This window comes from Boleophthalmus pectinirostris, unplaced genomic scaffold (assembly GCF_026225935.1).
Source record: "Boleophthalmus pectinirostris isolate CB_2022bp ecotype Guang Dong unplaced genomic scaffold, ASM2622593v1 HiC_scaffold_3, whole genome shotgun sequence".
NCBI lineage: Eukaryota > Metazoa > Chordata > Actinopteri > Gobiiformes > Gobiidae > Boleophthalmus > Boleophthalmus pectinirostris.
The window spans coordinates 27,815,834-27,824,656 of record NW_026571299.1 but is presented as its reverse complement, the minus strand read 5'-3'; the positions used below and the strand labels follow the sequence as shown (position 1 = coordinate 27,824,656).

Here is an 8,823-nt window from a genome sequence, read left to right as displayed (position 1 = left end):
AGTGACTTGACCTGAGGCAACAGTAGCTTGGCTGGTGTAAAGCTAGTCCTCTGATACAAAGGTCGGTGGTTCAAATATCCATCATGACGTAAAAAAGAAATAACACTGTTGGTAGAGGGGTGTAATTCCAGCTCCAAAAGATAAACACTGTTGTTGTGTCCTTGGGCAAGACACTTGACCTGCCTCACCCCAGTGTCTGCTTGCATTGGTGTGTGAACGTGTGAGTGGACGGGCGGTTCCTTGATATAAAGCGCTCTGAGTTCGTTGAAGTTAGAAAAGCTTTACATCTGGTCATCAACGTTCCCTGGGGGTGTAACGCTAACTGGAGGCACTGCTCTGTCTGGAGCTTTGTTAGTCAAGTTAGACTTTAATCTGAGCTTTATTTTAGCATCATTTGATCATAAAGAACTGACTCAGATGGAACTATAACAGGTGAGATGATTTGTGTCTCTTACTCACGCTTACGTCACAAATCAGGGAGACGTCTGGAAACATGCGATGACAACTTCCGGTGTAGTTCCAGACAATGGACTCGCCGATCAACTGAAATAAATGTGATCTGTGGTAAGACTGCATATGTATGTGCTGTTTGGAATCATCTGGAATTTGGCGCCTCATCTCTTCTAATTGCATGTACCCAGTACGATTGGAGTTGTGCGTCAGTGAGAAAATGATGAAAACTGAGGTATGGTTGTAGTTAGATCTCGATATATTTTGCTATATCTCGATATACAATGTATATCTCGATATTTGTACATGAAAAATAACCCCCCAAAAACTACTGCAAAAACAAATATGCCAAATTCCACAGGGTCTTTTTTTTTTTTTATCAAAGTGCAAAGAGGTTGGCAGTTCATATATTAATATTAATTAATTAATTAATTAATTAACGCTAGTAGATAAACGTATTATATCGTGTACACTGTAGTGTAGAACAATACACTGCGGGGGGCGGGTGCGAAGTGCTTTCTGCTACGTCAAACGCATCATAGGTGTAGCTGCCGGCTTTAGTTTGTTGGAGGGTGGCAGAAATATGCTGCAATTTGTAAAAAAAAAAAAGCCAAATCAATCTAAAAAACACACATCACTCTTAGAAGGTAGACAGCTCTGAAAAGTTGATTTAGCATGAGATAGGCCCTTTAAAAGATCCTATATTATGCAAAATTGACTCTTGTGAGTTTAAGCCATTTTATGAAGTTGTTACCTCCTCAAACACAGACCTGGAGTTTTGTTTAGTTTCATTCACACATGTTTGAGTAATCCTGGTTTATTAGTCTGTCTACATCTCTAGAGCTCAAAATGCTCTGTCCCACCTTGTGATGTCATGAAGCAGTAGTTTTCAAACTAACAGCTCCTTTTACCTTACATTCGGTAGAGATTGGCAATTCCATGGCTGAAATTATCCAAATAATTCTAATGAAGGTGTAGGGAGTTCAAAAAACAGTTGAGCACTTCCTGTATTACCACATGACATCACAAGGTGGAACAGAGTGTTTTCAGTTTGAGGGAAGAACCAAAATACATCCCCAGGTCTGTTTGTGATGAGGAAACAACACTATAACACAAATCAGAAAATAGAGTCATATGAGCCCTTTAATATTACTAATGCAATCTTTATTTCAGTTCACATAAGGTACACACACACACACACACACTATTTTAACTCACTGAATATTAACAATAATCTCTCATTATCCCTGCGCTGGCCCTCGTCCTCTGTTGGTGCAAGTCAGGAGGAGAAGAAAGCCTTTGTAGAGCTCCACTGGCACAGACCGGACTGACTCAGAGCTACCTCCTCCCTCCCCTCCACAAACTGCTCTGAACCAGGGATTAAAGCTTCCACCAGCCCCCACCTCCAAAACACCACCCGCTTTGTGCTTGCGACCTCAAGAAACCCGCAACCAGATTATAATGACGACAAAAATATTCATTGTGAAATACACTTGGAAGGTTTTTTAGGGCTGATCTCACCGTGGCTGTAATTGCAAAGTGGGTCAGTGGGTTTGTGGCAGAGGTTAAAGCACAAATTAGTAACAGTTTTGTGTAATTTTAAAGGTCCTATATTATGCAAATAGTCTCCTGAGAGCTTCTAGACATGTTAAAATGTTACCTCATCAACACACGCTTGGAGTTGTTTTGTTTCATTCACATATGCTTGAGTAATCATTTATTATTAGTCTGTCTGCATCTCAAAAGATCAAAATGTTCTGTTGCACCTTGTGATATCATGTAGTGGTAGTTTTGAAGTTAAGAGGTTTTGTTCAGTAGACATTAGAGATTCCAGAGTGCTGAAGTTATCCAAATGATGTGTGAAGGCGTATGACGTGTAGCCTCCTAGCACCTGGTGTCTACATATGTGGACATATGGTAGTAAGTGGTAGTATGTTCAATGCCTTTTGGGTTGTTCAGGCTCTTAATAAATAGTTTTTACAAATCACTATTCAATTGTGACTTTATTGTGTTCTATCAAAATGATTAAAACATAAAATGATGGATGTGAACATAATTTTTCTCAGAAACTATATCATGTAAAAATATTCTTTGTTTTTGCACTAATCAGGTAGACAGGCTGGCGCCACCTAGTGCCTCCACTCAATTTCATTTCTCTCTCTCTAGATCAGGAATCAGAATACACTAAGCTATACCAGCTTGTCAAAGCTTGATCCCATCAGATCGCAGAAGCTCAGCAGGGCCGGGCCTGGTTAGTACTTGGATGGGAGACCACTGGGAAAATCAGGTGCCACATTGCCTAGCATGAAAGTGTTGTGTGCATGAGTGATGCTGGTAGTCGGAGGGTCCGATGAGTGGAAAAGAATGGGTACAATAGAGGCTTTGCACCGTCACATGTCCCCCATGGCAACGGTACCTACGTCGCCATGACACCGGGCACGCTATGCCATTGACTTCAGCAGCATCGGAGAACATGGGCAGGTTTTGTTGTGTATTTGGTTGTTCTAGACGCTCTGAACGGGAAGAAATGATTCATTTCTTCACTGTTTCTCTGGAAATGACTCATCAGGAGCTCAAACAAGGGAATTATTGAAAAAAAGACGGGAATTATGGTTAGAGAACATAAACCGAGAAGAGATTTCTTATGGTACCATCAAGACACACTCACGTCACTTTCATCAAGGTATTTGCTATTTAAATTGTTTCATAGCTTATTTAATGAGAGAAGCACATTTACTGAACTAAAATTTAAAAAGAAAACATTTGCAGTGTGAGTGGCAGTAGAAACTGTATCTTCCAACGCACATATAAACATGTCACTCGTCATAGGACCCATGTTTTCTTTATTGTCTTGCTTATCCACAACTATGTCTTCTAGAATTAATTGCTTTTTGCGAGAGGATCTTTCTAACGTTCGCGAGGATCTTTTCATGGCCGATTCTTTCGAGGTTCGGCTCACAGACTCTTTGCCTCGTGCACCATGTTGATCATAGGCTCCAGTGTGGGTTTGTTGAATTGTAAACTACTGCGAGTTTTCCTGGATAAATTTTAGTTCAGTAAATGTGATTCTTTCATTAAATAAGCTATGAAACAATTTAAAAAGCAAATACCTTGATGAAACTTCTGGTGTCTCGATGGTACCATTGGAAATCTCTTTGCGGTTTATTTTTGCTAGCTATAATCCACTTTTTTTTGATAATTCCCTTGTTTGAGCTCCTGATGAGTAATCTCCATAGTACCAGTGAAGAAACGAATCATTTTATCCCTTTCAGAGCATCTAGAACAACCAAATACACAACAAAACCTGCCCATGTTTCTCCGATGCTACTGAAGTCAGTGACATAGCGTGCCCAGTGTCATGGCAGCGTAGGTACCGTTGCCATGGGGGACACGTGACGGTGCAAAGCCTCTATAGGGACACTTTTTAAGATCTGACAGTTTTATTGTTTAAAAAAATCCTGTTATCAGTACTGATATTAAAGCACTAAACACTGGGATTAAATCTGCTATCTTGTCTCCACGGAGATATTTCTGCATTGTCTGGAATATTCTGCTGTATGGCATTGAACCTATCTATCTCCACTGACAAAAGCAGGTAACACAGTCAGGCCAAGTTACAGTCCGGATCCATGAATAGGCAAGCCCGCTCACAGTAAGAATGTTTTTTAGCAGTTGAAATGATTTTAATTGAATAAATGTTATACATTTAAAGCTATTTGCCAACTAGATGTACATCGCACCTTTAAATTCTTCAAATCACAATGAGCACTGATGACACTTTCTATTCACCTTTTCATTTTCTCATCATGTTGGTTGGTGGTTAAATATGTTTCAAAAGGACACATAGCATTGAATGACGTCCCACCACAACAAAATTAGCAGAATAATAATACATTTTATCTGAATAGCTATAATAGTTTAAAGTGACCCATTCAAACCACCACCAAAGTTGACGTGGAACTTTTGATTTTTCATTCTCTGTCATCCCAAAGTCACAAACATTTTGCCGTTTTCTCTTTTCAGATGTCTTGCGTGTATGTGAAAGCACGCGAGGCAGCTGGAGTAGAAAGCATGGGACAATTATACCTTTCAGAACTTTGAACCATATTATAGTTGTTTTCGCTTCTCATTTACCCTCTTGAAGTTGCATTCGGAGTGATTCATGCAGGAGTTGATCTGTAAGTGAGGTCCAAGGAACATCAACCGTGAGGAGGGAGCACACACCTTATCACACACGGAATGCAACTATCTACAAACTCTACTGTCTGACTAAAAGTATTGTTAATTCTAAGTTTATATCTGGAAGACAGAATGAACCTTTACCAAAGAGTGATTCATGCAGGTTTGAGTCATCTTTAATAACTTTTTCAAGATGTCATATTTCAAACCATATTTATTTCTCAGATTTTAAGTTTGAGTATTACATTTTATCTGAATAGTTGGACCAGTTTAAAGTGACCCATTGAAAACCACCACTAAATTTCACATTGGACTTTTGATTTTTCATTCTTTGTCATCCCAAAGTCACAAACTCTTTGTTGTTTTTCTCCGGCATCAACAGTGACAATGGAGCATACACCTTATCACACACATAGAATTCAACTACCGTATTTTTGGATTATAAGTCACTCCGGAGTATAAGTTGCACCAGCCAAATATGCGTAATGAAAAAGAAAAAAACATATATAAGTCGCCTTGGACTATAAGTCGCACTTTTTGGGGGAAATTTATTTTATAAAATCAGGTACCAAGAACCGACATTTCATCTTGAAAGACAAGTTGTAGTAACAACAATAGAACAGAGAACAACAGGCTGAATAGTCGTAAATATGTTAACATAACATATGAACAGTTCTTCAGATAACTATATCATAAACATCATAACATAACAAGTTTACCAAACTCTCCATCTCACTCCAAATCAGTAAAATCATTGAATCAATTAAATTCTTCATTCTCTATGTCACTTCTGAGCAACTCCGTGCAACTTCAGGATGTCACTGGAGTCCATGCTTTATCATCCAATGTCTTCCAGGAAAGTTGCACGGTGCATACCCCCCCGGTTGCCGTGAAGCTGTGTTCTCCATTCCCGCTTTCTGCCAGTCCCTCACAAGTTTCTCTCTCACTCCAAAATTTCTTTCTGTTGCTCGATTACTGTTTTCTGCTGCATATTTCACTAAATGCAGCAGGACTGGCTTTTTCTGCAGGAGACATGTGCAGAAAACTGATACAGAAGCCTAGAGCCTCTTAAGGCTCTCAGTCTGAAAATTTTAATATAGAAGTCGCACCGGAGTATAAGTCGCAGGAAACACCCAAACCATGGAAAAAAGTGTGACTTATAGTCCGAAAAAACTGTAAAAATTTGAATTTTCACCGTTACAGACACACACAAACTCCTCTGTACTTATTTCATTCTTCAGTTTTATTTTCCAGAATAATATGATTTTAAGAGTTTTACATTCTAATAGTTGGAATAGTTTAAAATGACCCATTCAAAACCACCACCAAAGTTGACGTTGGACTTTTGATATTACATTTTTTGTCATTTCAACGTCACAAACTCTTTCGCCTTTTTTTCTTTTCAGATGTCTTGCGTGTATGTGAGGGCAGCTGGAGTAGAAAGCATGGGACAATTATACCAGACTAAGTGTAGGTACATATGAAGGTTACGCCGTACGTCATTTAGTACAATACACACATCACAAAAGCCATATTGTAGCGCTCCACTGTGTTGTGCCATTCATTTGACCTAGTATTAATAATAAATAGTATTTCCTAGGCTGACTTTAGTGAAGGCAAAGGAACAGTTTGCATTGGACCAAGGGTAAGTCTCATGTCAGGGGTATTAATTTATGATTTCCATGGCGACAGCTGACCTCATCACCTCCATTAGAATGCAGCCTTTGTAATTTCATGGTTAATATTCAATAGCCACTTGTCCCCAGTGTCGGTGAGCTTTGTGCATGGGAAATTTATGGGAGAGGAGTGATTTTTGATTCGTCAAATTTGTGGTCGGAGAGGGGAAAGAGAAAGAAAGGGAGAGAGAAATAGGGAGAGAGAGAGAGGAAAAAAAGAGGGGTGGAGGGAGAGGTGAGAGAGAAGGTAGAAAGAGAGGATGAGAAAGAGAGAGGTAGACAGAGAGAAGGACAGGAGTCAGAGATAGGGAAAGAGAAGAAATGAGAGAGAGAGAGAAGGGGAGAGAGATAATAGAAAATAGAGGAAGATGGGAGAGGGGGGCAGAGAAAGAAGAGAGAGAAGTAGGGAGAGAGAGGAAATAAGAGGGGGAGAGAGAGAGAGAGGGAAGGAAGGGGAGAGAGAAGATAGAATGAAAGGTGGAGGAGAGAGAGGGGGTGAGAGAGACAAAGAGAAGGACAGGAGTTGGAGATAGGGAAAGCGAAAGAGAGGGAAGAAGAGAGGAATAGAGAGAGAGAGAGAAAAAAAGAGGGAGAGAGAGAGGTGAGGGAGAAGTAGGGGGAGAGGGAGGGAAAGAGAGAGCGAGAGAGAGGGAAGGGGGAGTACAGAGAGAGGGTGAGAGAGACAGACAGAGAAGCACAGGAGTCGGAGATAGGGAAAGAGAGGGAGGAAGAGAGGAAGACAGAGAGAAAAAAGAGGGAGAGAGAGAGAGGTGGGGTGGGAAAAGGCAGAGAGAAAGAGCGAGGGAATGGGAGAGAGAAGATAGAAAGAGAGGGGGAGGAGAGAGAGGGTAAGAGAGACAGAGAGAAGGACGGTAGCCGGAGATGGGGAAAGAGAAAGAGAGAGAAGAGGAGAGGAAGAGAGAGAGAAAAAGAGAGAGGGACAGGGAGGGAGAGAGGGAAGGGGGAGAGAGACAAAGGAGAGGAGGAGAGACAGAGAGGAGGACAGGAGTCAGAGATAGGGAATGAGAAAGAGAGGGAAGAAGAGAAAGACTGAGAAAAGAGGGAGAGAGAGATGTGAGGGAGGGAGAGAGAAAGGGAAGAGGAGAGAGACAATAGAAATAGAGGAGGAGGAGAGAGGAGGAGAGAGACAAAGAGAAGGAGAAGAGCGGGAAAGAGAGGAAGAGAGGGGAGAGGGAGGGAGAGAGCGAGAAAGAGAGAGAAGGAGGGAAGAGAGAGATGAAGAGATGGCAGAGGAGAGAGCGAGAGAGGGAAGGCTAAAGGGCTGGAGCGTGACTTCTGTTAAAAATAGTGGCAGATGTCTGAGGAGTCCCTACGGTGGCCCGGAGAGGACATGAGATTATCAATGTATGAAATAGAAATATTCACAGTGGACGGGGAAGGCGACGATATGTGGAATTCTAATCAGTGATTGGTTGGATGTGGAGAGAGACAGACAGGGTTTGGGCAATGGAGGACAAGGACTTTTGGAGACAGATGCAGGTGGAGCACTGGACACTCATGGATTTAAACACAGTTTGGTTCTGGGTTGAGTCCATGTTGAGTCCTGACGTAGACCTGGTTTGGTTCTGTTCTAGTCCTGGTTTAGTGAATGCACATAAGTGTATAACACAAACTTCTAACTGTGCTTTTATTTTGCAGATGAACTCACGAGCATTCAGGGAGTGTGCTGGTTCCACTCGACACATAGATACAGAGAATTTGGTCTTGAATCTGGTTCAGAGAATAAGGGTGGGGCAAGATTTTTTTAGGCATGAGAGAATCTGTACTCAAGTAAAAGTACAGTTTAGTAAGTATGTTTTTTTTATTTATATAGACATTTTGTCACAAATATGTTTTACAGAGCATTATTCAGTCACTCCACTAGCTACTATGGTGGTGGTAGCTACTATTGTAGCCTCAGCTGCCCTGGAGCAGACGAACTGAAGCTGCCAAGCAAATCGGCGCCATCGGTCCCTCTGACCACCACCAACACTCACACACACGCACCGTGCCTTGCCTATGGACACAATGACAGTTTTGTGACTGACCCCTCACTGTGGCACCTGATTTTCCCAGTGGTCTCCCATCCCAGTACTAACCAGGCCCGGCCTTGCTTAGCTTCTGATCTGACGGGATCAAGCTTTGACAAACTGGTATGACCACTGCTACTACAGCTACATGCAGGGTTCCCACTCTTTTCACTGACAACATTTCAAAATTTTTTCATGACTTTTTCATGACCTAAAGTAAATTTAGTATGACTTTACGGCACCTACATGTATAGAAATGTTCAGAATTTTAGGGCTAAATATGAAATGTTAATCATTTCCACTCACCTTATGGTTTGGGATTATAGTTTTTAACATTTAAAATACTGTCAGTGCATTTATTTATTGAGAACTTTACAGAACACTGTAGTTGCTTGAAAAAGATACTAAAATTCCATGACTTTTCCAAAACTTTCATTGGATTTATAAAATTCTATGACTTTTCCAGGCCTGGAAAATGACATTTTAAA

General features: G+C 41.0%; 1 pseudogene; it reads right to left on the bottom strand.

Moving 5' to 3' along the window:
• Positions 1-8,356: 8,356 nt before the first annotated feature.
• Positions 8,357-8,472, bottom strand: LOC129411129 (5S ribosomal RNA; annotated as a pseudogene).
• Between the last annotated feature and the right edge of the window lie 351 nt (positions 8,473-8,823).